General features: G+C 33.7%; 2 protein-coding genes across 4 annotated transcripts in view; both read left to right on the top strand.

Moving 5' to 3' along the window:
• Window positions 1–16207, top strand: part of LOC127850916 (recQ-like DNA helicase BLM) — a 199034-nt gene that overhangs the window by 119726 nt on the left and 63101 nt on the right. The window lies entirely within an intron of this gene.
• Window positions 9897–16207, top strand: part of LOC127850917 (recQ-like DNA helicase BLM) — a 58685-nt gene continuing 52374 nt past the window's right edge. For 2 of the 3 annotated variants that reach the window (XM_052384317.1, XM_052384318.1), the window contains exon 1: window positions 9898–10108. The gene's annotated coding sequence lies outside the window, so the exon portion shown is untranslated. Of the gene's footprint in view, window positions 10109–16207 lie in introns of all 3 variants that reach the window. The other variant, XM_052384316.1, reaches the window with a different exon arrangement.

Below are 16207 nucleotides of genomic sequence, written 5' to 3'. Positions count from 1 at the left end.
AAACACATCCAGACTATTTGGAATCAATTAATATCCTTTCTTGAACAACATCAACTAAACGTTAAACTATCTTTCTTAAATGTAAGTTTCGGAATTAACTCATTGAAATCAATAGACTGTAATAATATTGTGAATTTTATGGTTATATTGATGAAATATTTTATCTTAAACATGAAGTACAAAAAACAAGTACCAAATTTTAATTGCTCTGTCCATAGTCTTAAACTAAAAATACAGATTGAGAAAGAAATAGCCCTCAGTAATGACACATTACAAATCTTTGAACAAAAATGGAATCGGATAAAATTCTCATAATGTTTTGTCCACTTAAATACATTTCATTCTAATATTAGTTTATCTCTCTAAAATAGTTTTGTTTATTTTTTTTTATTTTTTTTTATCTGACAAGATTATTGTGAATATACAACAAAACACACAAGTCCAGTATGCTTTCTTCCGACTTTATACAACTCATCATTTTTCATAACTATTCCTCTGTTGTTCTTTTCTTTTCTCTCTAAAAAAATAAATATATATTAGCATATCTTGTATAACATGTCTGGACTTTATTGCTTTGTACAATCACTATGTTGTATGATCATATACATGTTTACATTGTATGTATGATATTGAATAAAAAAAAAAAGATTTGATGCGTACGAAACAAGTCTCGATCGAAAATTCTTTGCTAAATTTTGGTAATTTTTCATTGGAATAATTATCGTACCGCGGCGAAGAGAGCAAGCGCCTGGATGACAGGGAACCAGAGCTGTCGAAGTTATTCACTTCAAACACTATACGGACTTAATTTCATAGCAAATTAAGCGTCCGACTAAAATAGTTACAACGTGACAATCGGGACACCTCGGACAATTCCGCCATATCGGCGATCGTCTATCGGGACACCTCGGACAATTCCGCCATATCGGCGATCGTCTCTCGGGTGTATTTGGTGGAAGGATATGTCTAACGCCTCTAGGCGGAAGATATTACACCGAAAATATAGTTCGGGTTACACACCAATACATTTGCACTAAATCAACCGATAATATAGATATATAAGGACCAATATCTTTAAGGAGTAATATAATAGAATATTCATTAATGTTATTGTTTAAAATTAGATATTATTGCATGCAAAATATTCAAATTTTAATAAAATGTTAAGAAAGCCAATTAGTTGTTTATTGAAGTGAAAACAGCAACATTATTCAAACTTAAAAGAATCAGTATTTCCTAAATTATAATTATTGCAACACTGCTGATGTTCGGCTGCAGGCGACAAACTTTGAGATTTAATAAATATTTGTGTTCTATAGGAGGTTTTTGTGTGACGTCACAAGAGGGGTTTTCCGTTACTAAAAATAGATTGGCCGTCAACTTCTCAATCGCGGCCTATTATATTGTATCAGAGTAAAGGTCGTCGGAAGACTTAATACTTACAATTTCACAAAACAAAACTATAAATACCCGTATTCTTTTTTAAGTAAGACTTTAATAAATGATATTTCAAAAATTATAAAACATATAATAATTTGAATATTATTATAAGTGGTGTGGATGCGATAGTGTTATTTTTCATCAAAGATTGAAATTAAGTGTAAGGGGTGTATTGAATCAGTCATAAAACAAAGCCTTAAAATAGCTCAATAAATTTCAATTTTGAAATGCAGTTTTAATTTTCTTTTACATTGAATGAATTTTCGTTTCGTTTACATTGAATGAAATTATTCATAATTTAAGCATTCCAATTGAAAAAACACCTGCATATTTTGCAAATTGAACTGTCTTTGCATGTACATGTATATTGAAAACCCTTCTCTAGTGATAATGAGCGATACAAATCTAGCATTTTATGATACCATAAATCTACACATTTAATTTATTTTCCTCAAGTATTTTATATCCGTATATAATGACCAAACGCGATTGCTTGTTTTCATGATGATGTTTCGAACACTGCTGCAGTAACGCACGATCTTTACACATAATAGCAGAGTTTACATTTGCAGGTACCCGTTAAATACGTTAATTGTGGAGCAATAAATTTGTAAAATATTTTAAATGTATAGTTATTAACCACTTTATTGTTATGTTTAAACTGGCTAATATATATAGTTAATAGTTCCTAGCTGTTAATCCATTTCGGACAAATGTCTATTTTTTAAATATGTTCAAATATTTTATTAAAGCAACTGTAAAGTTTTTGACTTAATATGCTAAGAGATGACATGGAGGTATCATAAATTGTGTTTAATGACCAGACACATGTGGTTTATGCAGAGACCCCATACAGAGTCATACAAGTATAGGTCCCTGGGTTTATTACACTGTTTTCTTAGTAATTGTCTGGACAGTATCCGATCATATCGAGATAATCGGTTTGTGATAAACAAAGGGGCAATTAAACACTGGGTTAGAAATGCTGAAACAAAGAGTGTCAAAACTGGTGTGAACAATTAAATAAAAGCATTAACATTTATATAGAGGATTTATTTAATCTGTAACAAGGTAAGTTTTTACAGACAAATAGGTTCAAATCAGTTTCTATATGTTGATTACATAAATTCAATCAATTTGTTGTTTGTTTTCGTCCTTATTTGTGTTCGTTCATTGGATTCAATTTAATCTGAAAGAATTTCAAGTTCTGAGTATTTGTTGTTCTTCAAAAGGGTCGCGAATAGGAGTGTAACCTTATCACGATGCGGTTCATCACATGCAAACAATAGCAGAATGGCCGCAGTTTTGACGGCCAAAATTTGAGCATGCGCAAACGTGACGTCATTATCGGAATCCCCAAAACCTCCTATAAGCAGGGCTTTGGTTCGACAGAGTCTATCAGGAAGTCTTTGCATAAGAGCTTATTATCAAAGCGCTTTCTTACTTTGTTTTATCACAAAGTGGATATTACTTTGTTCAGATTTGTTTCTGATCCGTTTCGTTTTATTCATGATGATATAATGATGAAGTATATTTAACAAGTTGCGGCACATGTCCCACTAGTGAGATCCACAATTTGGGTTTTAAGAAAAACTTCAATGTTTAAGTACATCTAACTGCTTTTGTATTTCGTAGAAGCTGTAAGCAATGACCTTTACCTGTAATGCGTTTATCTTTTAACAGCTATATTATGTCAGCACGTAAACCCTTCTCCCATTACGTTTTCGCATTAAAAACTGTCATGTCATTGTTATGACCGCGGTATTTATATCAAGTTACTAATTTGCACACGAGGTCGTTTGAAATGTCTGAATATGAAACGAATCAATTTCCATGTTAAAATATAATACGTTTAAGTTGAATATTAAATTCGTACTGTTTTCATATCACTGCAGGGGTGTGATTTTTCCGCGGATCAGCGGATTTTCGCGTATCAGGTTGTCCGGGGTCATTTCCGCGATTCGCGTAAATTGGAAAAAAATGGGTGAAAGTACGACCGAATTTGCGGGTGTATTTCATAAGTTGCCCTAAAAATCCGCGTCCTGCAAAACCTCTCCGCATAACACTGGTATTCTGTCTTAGCATTTTTGGAAACGAGCTATGTCATTGGCTGTCGTTTCACAATCTTTCAATTAAAATTGGTCTTTTAAAATGTGTTTCATATTATTTTGCTGATTCGATTGCAAATGGTGCCTTTGTGAAGCGTTAATGAAGACGAATTAACAAATCTCACAAAATCTCGGAGATTTAACAGATATTGAAAAACAAATTTAAATGGGAAAGGGAAGAAACAACAGTGGGTATAAATCCGAAAGTGATACGGTATTACTACTTTCTGAATGGGTACGGTAGATGGACTGTCTTGGTAAGTGAAATTCTATTCATCAATTTCATGTGAAAAAATCTTGAACTACGTCAACTGTGGTAAACAATCGTTAGTTGAACACTGTAACATTGTTGACCTTATGTCGAATGTAAAGGCATTGAGCGTAAACAAAAGATTGCCGTCATCGTTCACAGGTATCGGAACACTGATTGATTTTGATCACAATTAATATTGGTGACTTTGCATGACACGTTAAGCGATTTTAAAACTATTTTCATAAAAAAATATTGTTGATAAGTTTAAGATGGTGTTTATTTAAATGTCTGTTTTAAGGTTTGTCATTGCATTATGCACGCGATTCGGGTAGTCAAAATCAGTCTAAGGAATTTTCCTCCCCTCAGACTTCACCTCAATCACACCCCTGATCACATATCATATGTTACTCCCCCTGCTTATATGAGTAAATGTTGACTGATCGGGTAAGATAACATGCGTTTTTTCGGAACATAAGAAACAAATTATTTACTGAATACGCATTTACGATCAGGTCAGTTATATATTTTTAACAAATTATTTTTGTAATCGCTAAAATGATGTATTTGGTCTAAGGTTTGAAATGTCTGAAATAGGTCAACTAGAATGAACATTAACAAACAATACAATATCGCTCTATTGGTGCAAAAGGTATCATGTGCCTTCTAATTTCAATGTCACATGGTTCCTTTTTGCACAAAGGAAGCGATATGAAATCGTGTTCCTATAATGATTATTGTGACAGCTCTTTATGAATCTTATGTTCAAAGTAGGGCGTTTTACACCCGGCTGTCAATGATATTACCAATAGAGATAATGAAACTCCCTCTGTATAAACCAACTATAAAAATTACAAGATAAAAAAACGTCTAAACCGCTCATAACAGTTGTGGATAAAACTCTGAAGCGAGTCCGCCTTTTATATTAATTACCAGTAAGTGACATTGCTGCAGATTTGCAAAACGCAATTATGTTGCATTGTAGTAGCGCTAGCGATATTTTTCTTAATGAACCAAAGTCCTGAAGAACAAATAACAAAGTGGATATACAGACTTAATAGCCATGAGGACAAATGACAGGAAAGCGCTTAAACCCAATGAAGTATCACGCATGATAAGGTTTATGAATGATGATATTGTAGTACAACAATAAACATAGCAAACAGGTCAACAAGCAGGGTTTTAGCATAATACATACTTTTTATGTCATAGAACACAATGCATGTATAAACTTAATAATATTGCATGCGACTCACTAATTTATTCAATTTATTATTATAGTGGAATGGCAACTATAAATTGAAACATATGTCAATTTATATGATAAAACTCAATAACATATGCCATCAATACAACTTTTGATTATTTTATGCAATGTGTATAGGAGTGTTCATTATGGTCTAGCTTATTCATCTCCCACGCTTTCACCATCAATAAAAACTTTATTTTGATCGAGTCACCCGACCATGTAGATATATCGCTGTTAAATTACTTTCCAATACATCTGTTGAACAGTGCTGTAGAAAGTAACCAGTAGATCATTCTGATGTCGACAAGCAGGCTAACTTGTTTGGGGCCGGAAATGGTTTCTCTCGTTGGAACCATTATACATGGGTTTAGTTTTTGGGGTCACATGCAGATGGGTTTTAATATGCACTCGTACATTTCATTCTTGTGAACCCATGATTTCTTCATGGAGCCCATATCACTTATGGGACCTTGGTCTAGTGGCAGGATGCTGGTCTAGGAATCGGAAGGTCCCTGGTTCAAATCCCGCTCAGACCACGGAATTTTCCTGAGCAAAAAAATAATCCCCCGCTTGCTCCTCTCCACCCAGGGGTATTAATAAGTAACTGTGAGGGAAAAAACGCCAATGTGCCGTGGCTGCATACGTAAACGGACGCATTTTATCCAAGTGATCGGGAGGGGGGGGGGGTGGTAAATGTCACAGATTGAAGATGAGTTTAGTATCATAATCAGACTATAAACGCATGCATTTAATTACCATTTCTCATCTGTTTCTTGGATGCAGGTTTAAATAATAAATATGGTCATTGCAATATAGTTGTATTATCAGGGAACAGTGCTGTTGATCAGTACAGTTAGCGCGTATATGAGTATTATAATGCCCGAATCGCTATACTGCATGACAATCTTTCTGTAAATATTACAATGATATGTTCAACTCCAGCTCTCAAAAGCACGTCTCCTGATGAGGTTCTGGGTATTTTACTATATAATATATATAGTAACATTATTTTAAAATATTGCACTGATAATCATTGAATATTCCTGTAATAAAATACAGTATTGCATAGACGGGTTTATACAAAAAAATATTAATTTCCAAGGGCCGATGCCAAGGGTCGATTTGATCTTGCTAATGCATGAACACGAATATGATGTGTCTGTTCGTTGAATCGCGATATTAAAGCAACAGTCAGATAAATAAGACAGTCGCGCCTTACACTAGTTCATTAGCAGGATGTCGTACATGTACCTATGGGGCCATGAACGATAGATAAGATTGAAATCATTTATTACGTTTTTCACACGTGCACGCTAATTGATATTAAAGTAGAATGGCAGTTATAACGCTGCCAGAAATCAAATGACCATGGTCGTGATTGTCAATGGGTCCATTTTATCGGGCAGTATGCTATCAGCCAATAATGCTGAAATGCAAACATTTATTTTCATTAAACAATAACATAATACATAAATATTACTTACGTTAACTAACATAACTACTAGATGCACGTTGTGTCCGAATATGAAAGTCGAGCAGAAACACGAAAATGACAATATTGTCAACATGAATGTTTTTGATATGTCATGATTGATACAGCTGTAGAGTTTTCGCGGGTCGATATAATTTCTCATCCTAAAGCCGAACGCCATGTACTTTTAAAAACATTTCGCACACACTAAATTATCAGGACGATGTAAAGACTTGTATTTTTCATATCTCGGTTCCATACAAAACGTTCGCATCTATATTACTTTTATATGGCTGTGCGTACTGGTTATTAAAAAAAGTTATTTTCAGAGCCATGCGACATTTTTGTTCTTAAATTGAACAGCATTTGAAAGTTGTCTTTTGGTTTTGTGTACATAATTTATAGGTTGATTTAATTTATTATGTGTTCATGTATGTGCCTATTATAGCCTATTTTGGATTTTGTGTGCTGCATGTCACGCTTTTGAACAATGTGTATTTAAATAGTCCGCCTTCTTTTAACCAAAAAACACTTTGCTGCGCCTGCATTGTACGCAGCGAATATTTGAAATAATCTGTAATAGTACTCGGAGTAAAACTAGATGTGCGTCCTCCAAATACAAGCAGTGTGATTGTCGATGAGAATGCACCAAAGTTATTGTACACGGGATATGTTTACATGATGAATCACTCCGCCCGAGCCGACAAACCTTGGCTGTATTCACACACAAAAACGCATGCAGTGCAACGGATGGTTGGTCGATCAATGAGAAACGATGTAATTAAATACGGGTATTCACGACAGCGACTGCTCTAATTACTTTATAATGAAACAGAAATCGTATTTCTGACGGAGAGAGATCTCTTTTATCCGTGAACATTTTTTAAATGTGGATTAGATTGCACGTAGAGATGAACGATAACATTTTTGTGTCCGCGTCAGTGCGAAAAAACGATACTGGAGGTGTATAAAGATCATTTTGAACAAAAAACATGTTTTATGTGCGCGCGAGTGTGTAGCAAACTACACTACTTATGTTAATATTTAAACATATTCAATAAGTATATACAACCGTGCATAGTAAAGAAGACTTACCAAGAACCAAACCAAAGTACCATGAATGTTTCTCTTACAATGCAAGATAGTTGATGTGATTCACTTTGCGAAATACAAATGTTACCGTTATATTAATATTGTTTCACACATTTGCCTGTTAGCTAAGAATCCTAGATTCTGAATATTAATTGTTAGCTTTATTTGCATTGTCAAGATCAATGTTATCTACAAATAAATTGTTCATGATGATATTTTCCTCGTTTCCTCAAGTTAAGTAGAATCAAATTCCATGAACTATTTTTTTATTGGGCATCGGATGATATTTAAAACTATCAATGTATATTAATCCATTCAGCTGAGGCATTTACAGTATTACAACTAAGTTTTCAAAATTATGTTATACCTTTTTATATCGCAAGTTTGAAATGAACACAACCGTGTCAAATTTATAAAGAGTGTGTTTTAAAGCACAGGTCGAGATGTGTGTGCACTGTTTATCCTCATATTTATGTTATAGAGATAACTTAGACAAAAAGACAAAATAACAACAATTTTTCTGTTTTTTTTCGCAAATGGTTGCTGCACTAGCAACCATCTTTAGAACTTTGGTTGCCTTCAATCCTAGGATCATGTACTTGTTATGTTATGTGTATCTAATACTTTATCTATTTTCTTTAAATTATTGAGCAACAATTTTGTCGACATGACAGACCTTTAATGCACCATGTCTTGTTGTGAGCCGGAATTGAATAATTTCCTAGGCCTAATAGAGATAGTTAGCCTGGGGCCAGTTGATTTTTAAAAATTAAATTTAAAAGTGATTTTGTTTATTTGCCTTGTCAGCGAGGTTACTTTGAATTTATTATCACTTCTAATGTACCACGTCATTTTAAAATCTAACGATACATGACATAGTTATGGTCCGGACAAACTTTCGGTTTAAAACGCGCTAAGTGACCCCGTGACCTAGTTTTTGACCCGGCATGACCCATATTCAAACTTGACCTAGATATCATCTATATACAACTTCTGACCAAGTTTGGTGAAGATCGGCCAATCAGCGCCATCGATTAAAAAAAAACAGTCAACAAATGGAAACACCGCTTTCTTAACGAAGTTATATTTGCAAAGTTTTCTTGTTTGTTGAGTATCTCGTTTATAACGCCCTTTATCAGTTATACGTTAAGCTATTTTTAAATGATTATATATTTATTAAAGCACTGCACCAACACTGCAAAGTATCCTAATGTTTACATGGTTCATCCCAGTAAAATCGGGCTGACCATATGGCCGTATACGACCTTTATACCGCAGAGTTTTTATGTTAAGCCGTGTGCTCGCCCAATGGTTTTTAACCGAAGTCCCGAGGGTAAACAACTTCATTAACGGTGAAGATCGGATGAAATTTTCGGGACAGACAGACCGACAGACCGACAAAGTGACTCCTTTTAGAAATGTTGATAAGCGTGTTAGCTAACGTGGCAACCGACAAACAGTTGCGCGCTTAGACTTATCTCGCCATAACCACGCGACGTGCGAGAGTTTGCCGATATTTGGCGAGCTGCCTATATCTCTGTTAGGGGCAGTCTACAGTTTTTTCTTGAAAATCCACAAGCCGACAACCACTGGTCTGCAAAACACCATCAAAACAAGGCCTTCAGTCACAACCTGAAAATATATTCAGACAATATTCAGTGCAGCTCATCAACAACTTGAAAATATTGAAAATAAAGCACAAAACAATGCAGAAAATGCTCTTGAAATTCATATCTGGGGTAAAATAGACCTTTTCGGGGGTCTCGGAACTTGCCCGTAAAAAAACCCATTTTTAGAAAAACCCGGCAATCACATTTATCTTTCCGGGTAACAATACGCACACAGTCGACAACATGCTTTGCACTATCACAGCTAATGCTGTCAAACTTAGCCAAACAAAATGAGTCATTACCATTGAACTTTTTTGCACTGCTAACTTAATTAAATCCACCGTTGAAATCTGTCAAATGCCGTCTGCTTCAAGGAGGAAGTACATGTGTTTATTTCTCACTGAGCATGTGCAGAATATTGACTAAAATCCAGGTCACCTAGTTTCGAATTACTGAAAACAAGTAAAATTACTAGAATATTGACAATTTATACTTACATTTAAGCATCTGGAGTAAAAAACAAACAATTGATTTTAGGCAATACACCTTAAATTCAGGAAATTGACCGGGGCCAATGCGCAAATATGGCTAAAAAAACTGTAGACTGGGTCCTTAATTATATACGTCTATGTTTAACATTTACGATTAGACGACACCGGATGTGAAGAGATTGGCTATAGGTGACACTGGATTTATTCGTACAGCATCTTGTTTGCTCGCAGTTTAGAACGTTATACTTTCAGATTTATTGCTGAAAGATGTATTCTTCATTGATTTTATACAAGGATAACTTTGGCTTCTTTCATTTTTAACAAGTTGTAACCTTTGTGTAACAGCGTGTATATGTAACGAAGGAGAAATTGGTTCTAATACCTGATTGTGATACAGGTAGAGGTATTTCTTTTCTGTTTACAATTCATATCGATGAAATGTCATTGTTTAATGTTTTGCTCAAACTTAATGTAGACTATGCATACAATTAGTGGAGAAAGAAAGCGCGTATCTCATGTACTGCAGACCAAGTATGGTCTAGACTATGGAAGCGTATTTTATTCTGACGAAAAAAAGCTATGTAAAAAAGCAGCGTGCCTTTAAATAAATAGGCAAACTCCCACTACGGGTATACAATTATGCATAGAGGGATATTTTGCGCATGCAGGCATACATTTGAGGATTATTTCAGGCCCGTAGCCAGGGTTTCGAAAAAGGGGTGCGAATTTTACTATCAACAATTGTTATTGAGCAACGAAGTGGCGAAAGAGGAAGATGCGGGAGGGGGTGTCCCCCTCCTGCAATCGGGTGGTTTGAAAGTCCTCCTCCACCAAAATTTTGAAAATGAAACGTAAAATTTTGCATGCTGATGACTTTTTATCTGTATTTAGAGACTGAAGTTATAGAGCATTTTTATATGCCATTTCTCTTCCATTGACCATCCTCAGTGACTGATCGCCATTGACCATACTCAGTGACTGATCGACATGAATATGATATAACATACATGCATTCCCCACTACCGTTTTTCAATACTAAGCTATTCATCAACAGAAAACAATATCAATTTGTTTTAAAAATATTTGAAACTAGTTAATTCAAAAGACAATAAAAGGAAAGAAAAATGTCCGGTAACTAATACCAATCCGAGTACTACTAAAGTCTTGAAAAAAAGCACTCCTTTCTTCGAATATCAACTTTAATGAAGGTTTCAGATAAGGGTTTTAAATTATCACACACAATATGTTTGCATTATTTGAACTGCGTTTGGGTATTCTCTGTGATGAATAAGGTCTACTGTATGACTAAGCAGATGATTTTTTCTTGTAATGATCTTTGAGAAAATATCGTATTATTTAAAACATATATACATAACATGTAATATTTAAAGAAACATTAAATAATCATTTAATATAAACAACCTGTCAATGGGGTCCTACTTTTCCCTACTTTGTTCAGTAATGTTTAATAAGAATAATTTGAATCTTAGATTTTTAAGCTAGACATCAAGCTATTATTGAATCCTTGCTATATATAATGGATCCAGACGATTTAAACTTTCGCCCAATAGTCGCTGGAACTAACTGTGAAACAAGTCGTTTAAGTTCTTTATTGGATATCTTGTTAAAACCGTTTGTAAAATATGTCAATAGCAATATAACAAATAACATAGATTTCCTAAAACATATACCTTCACAAGTTCCAGAGTCAAGTACATTAGTATCATTTGATGTAATTAATTTATATTCTAATATACCGCATACTCTTGGTTTAGAAGTTAATGAAAGGTTTTCGCAACGGTTTATAAAAGAAGGCATACAAATAATACTTGAAAATAATAACTTCAATTTTGATGATAAGTACTACAACCAATCTAAAGGGACTGCAATGGGTACTAAATTCGCGCGAATACGCTACAGTGGTAGTGGGATTTTTAGAACAAAAACTATATGCAAGAATTGGATCAATTTATAATGATGAATTTCTTTCTTTTATAAAAACATTTTGGAAAAGATTTCTAGACGATTGCTTTATTTTCTGGACAAAATTTCCCCGTGAACTTCAAAACTTTTATACTATTTTAAACAACTTACATTCGGATATCAAGTTTACAATGCAAACAAGCACGCTCGAGTTACCATTTCTTGATATATTGATTATAAAAAACAATACTGAAATTAATACTGATATATATTACAAAGAAACTGATTCTAAACAATATCTTAATTTTACCTCGTGTCATAATAAACACACAAAGATAAATATTCCTTTCACTTTAGCGAAACGGATCTGCACCATAGTTTCGAATGATAAACTTAAACTAAAACGTTTAAATGAACTTAAGCATTCCCTTATTCAAAGAAAATATCCACAATCTATTATAAATACAGGCATTAAAAAAGCACTTTCCATCCCTAAACATGAATTACTTTCAAAATCAACACAAAAAGACAAGAGTAATATAATTCCATTTATTTCAACACAAAATCCAAAAAATAAAGAACTGTTTGGCGTATTAAAAACAACATTGACATTTTACAAACAGACCCGGTTATGAATAAAATAATTTCAAATCAGAAGATAATAAAATGTAAACGACAGCCACCTAATTTAAAACGTCTGTTAACCAAATCTTACTTTTCATCTCAAGAACCAAGAGTATCCAAATGTAATGACCCTAGATGCGCCCTGTGTGGTTATATTATTGAAGGGAATTCTTTTGATTTTAATGGCAAAATGTTCAAAATAAAAACTAATATGTCATGTGATATACAAAATGTGATTTATGTATTAGTATGCAATGGATGCAAACAATATTATATAGGCCAAACTGGCGATAAACTTAGAAATAGGCGATCTGTCCATGAACAACAAATGCGAGACCCCTCAACAAGACAGATGCCTTTAAGTAAACATTTAGATGAATGTTCACATAATGAACCAAAATTTAAAATATTTCCATTTTATAAGCTATTTTCGAACAATATTTCAGCTAGGTTAGCAAAAGAACAACATTTTATACATGTATTTAAACCCAAATTAAATTTCATTTAATATTTATTGACGTTATGACGTCATAATTGATATGACGTTATCTCCATGACATTTTGACGTTGTAATATATTGTATTATGCCCTGATGAGCTATGCGAAACGCGTTGGCTAAATCAATATATATTTAAAATCCCAGACACGTGTTTTTACTTTTATTATATAATATTCACAATCTGGATTATTACATTTTACTTATATAACTATATATATAGCTTAAGAAAGTAACCTTTTCATGTTTATCACTGGAGGCATATATTTCTTCAGGTAGTAGTAGCCTTATGGGTACTTTTCCAGAAACACAATTTGTTATTATTTCCACATACTGAGTAGTTAAATATATATCACAACCGATTGCAAATTTTTTAAAACTTTTTACCAGCCGGTTAACTGTTTACACTTAGTTGAATACACCTACCCCTGGACTCGGTTGGGCGTTTTCTTCGGAATTGCCCTATACTCAAAAGATATAGTTTTTGTAAATGGGACATACACATTTTTTGACAATTAACCTAATGAATATACTGGACTGGATTGTGCTAGTAGATACAGCATGAAAAAAGTGTCATAGAAAGCGAATTGTTTGTTTGATCTCCAGTAATATTTGCACTTATCTTGATAAAATGGCAAAAACGACAACAAATCGTTTAGTGACAAGAAACTTTAATTACGTTTCATGTCACTTGTGATGTGATGAAATGTATATATTGTACATTTATTTAATACAACATATTTTCTACACACTGAATGAATTTCAGGAAGTCTTACCGTTATTATCTCAAGAAATTACACTTTGAGTATGCCGACCCCCATTTATTATAACGCAATAAAATTCAGTATATATTTGTATATCACTTCTATTTTGGTGTTTTCTAGTTGCTTATTAAAAGCTACAATTATAAATCCTGACAGATGAAGAAAATTAGCTAACTTAAGCTTAATATTGATATAATAATTAGTGAAAAGAGATATGTTTGACTTTGATCTGATTATCACCAGTTCGGAATTAAACATATTATTTGATAATTCATTATTATTATTTTAAATCGTTAATTGATATCACTGAAAATGTTCACACACAAAAAGACTGTCCAGAGCTTGTGAGACTTTTAAGGGCTTAAACAAAATTATTAATATTATATTTTATGAAACCTCAGTGATTATCACAAGAAGAATATTTTTTTCCATTGACAGGCACATTCCTACTGAAGTGGCAATAACACAATTTTCACATGACATGATATGATTGTCAAAATATCATCACTAGTAGTTTTTCTGTTAAAACCTACAGCTTTACATGCTTTGTAATGCAGAATATAGCCCCTAATGATAGATAAGATGCATTTTATAGATTCCCAATTCATCAATTTTGCGACTCGAATTTTTCCCAATTCATTTATCTCGTGACTCGTTTTTTCCCAATTTGAAAATTTCACGACGCGAAATAAATCACAATTGTAGGGGTACAGGTACATTTCCCAATTGGGGGAAAAAACCGCTGTTAATACATTAATAATTTAATAATACAACCTTACGGTCACTTAAAGTCAAAAGGCAACATATGAATGCAGCCACAGTTCACCACAAAATGTCAACGTTTTCCCAATATTACGTAGACTACGGTAGCATTAAGATGTATAAGTTACAGTGTATTACTTACATGTAGCACATTAATATACAACTAATATTTAAATAACAACAGCTAGATTAATGACAACTAGATGTAACATTATTAAGCATCAGTATTAAGCCATTGCGTTATTTTTGCCTGGCCGTGTGTCATTTGAAAGCCATATTTTCTCGTTCCGTCACTTTTCCTCACTGACAAACTGACCGATTTTAGATACAAATCTAACTTCAGATAAAATCTTTGCGTTTGTGACCTTTGGTGACTCATTGTTTCTAGCAATTAAAGTATCCCTAAGGCGATCCTCTCCGGAACGAGAAAATATGGCTTTCAAATAACACAAGGCCAGTCCAGATCCCGCAATGTTTTCAGCTGTTGGTCGCTTTAGAATTCCTCCATGCAACATCACGTCTAACGATCTTATGTTCTTTTCTTTTTCATGACTGAAACGCACTGAATAATGATTTGCAGTCAAAGTAAAGCTGTGGGCCATTATGTCAGTAATTTTACATGTTTTAAGCAAAGATCCCAGTGCTTCAACATCAGCAATGGCATCGTGGGCGTTGTAGGTTGCCTGGAGAACATTTTATACTAAATCTTACTGTTTGTGTGCCTGTCCTGGATAAAATTTCTTGAAAACTGGCAAAGAGTCAACAAAACTGCTTACACAATTACAAAACTTTTCAAAACTGTGTGTGTTCAGCAATGCACTAACCAATACCGGAAAATCAAACTCACTACTTTGGGAATGGTGCCGGTACCGGCCAATTTGGGAAAATTAGCGGAGTTTTCATCCAAATTGGGAAATTTATTAATTATAAACTTTAGAAAACATGTGCAAATAATAAGTTGCATATTAACATCGAAGTGATGAATGATTTTCTATAAAGTCCTGTTTTTTATCATCACTTAACGAGATTATTAAACAAAACACTCTTTTAACTGAAGCCATGCTTTCAAGTAAGTATCAACGGTCTAAATCGGGGCTCTCGAATGTCATGTTCCAAAGATAACCGGCCTGTGAATGAACAAGGTTTGCGTCAGTAGACTCGACCGTCGATGAAACTTTTCTAAAAACAACATCTGACATCTATGCACTGGACTAAATATTTGATACATAATCCCCAATTTTAAAAGTAAAAATTGTATAAATGCGCAATAGATAATCAGTACCGGTAATTTGTTTGGCAGTTTTCATTTTACACCGAAATTGGTTACATACTGAACGAGTAGTATAGTATACGAGTATGGCTCCATGGCACTGAAGTTGCGAACGATTGTTAATCAGTTATGCGTGAAAAACCCAGTGTTACTATCAATGGATAGTTTCAGTGGTTCTGTGGCGTTGCTGTACCTACCAAACTAATAAGTCATTACGGTGTACTCCTCCGCGAAAAAATCATGGCCAGTTACTTAGGAGACTGATTATGGCAGCCCGGCGTAATCCTCGTGGAAAGTGTGCAATTTATTCCTCATACTGTCATTAATAACATGTATTTCGCCAAGTTTAATAAATTGTTATTTATTTAATTACCTAAACTGTAAATGTTTTGTTGCATTCTTTTAGCCCTTAATTAAATTTGTAATCTGAAACACGCTTTTGAATTTTAATGTTAACGCTATGTTATCAAATTCTAGTTTAAAATCAACATTGCACAAGTCATGTATATTTCGTGTATACGGTTAATTCGTTGTTTCCATACAAAGCGCGCGAAAAATATGCTGCTTATGTAAAACGTCACGTAACCGCATGGAAAGCGTGGGTTTGAAATATTTTATTTTTGCTTAAAACTTGTGCTGTTCATTTTAACAAAATTA

The sequence above is a fragment of the Dreissena polymorpha genome, chromosome 11 (genome assembly GCF_020536995.1).
Source record: "Dreissena polymorpha isolate Duluth1 chromosome 11, UMN_Dpol_1.0, whole genome shotgun sequence".
Taxonomy (NCBI): domain Eukaryota; kingdom Metazoa; phylum Mollusca; class Bivalvia; order Myida; family Dreissenidae; genus Dreissena; species Dreissena polymorpha.
Note: the sequence above shows the minus strand (reverse complement) of the source record. Positions and strands in the feature narration are given on the sequence as shown.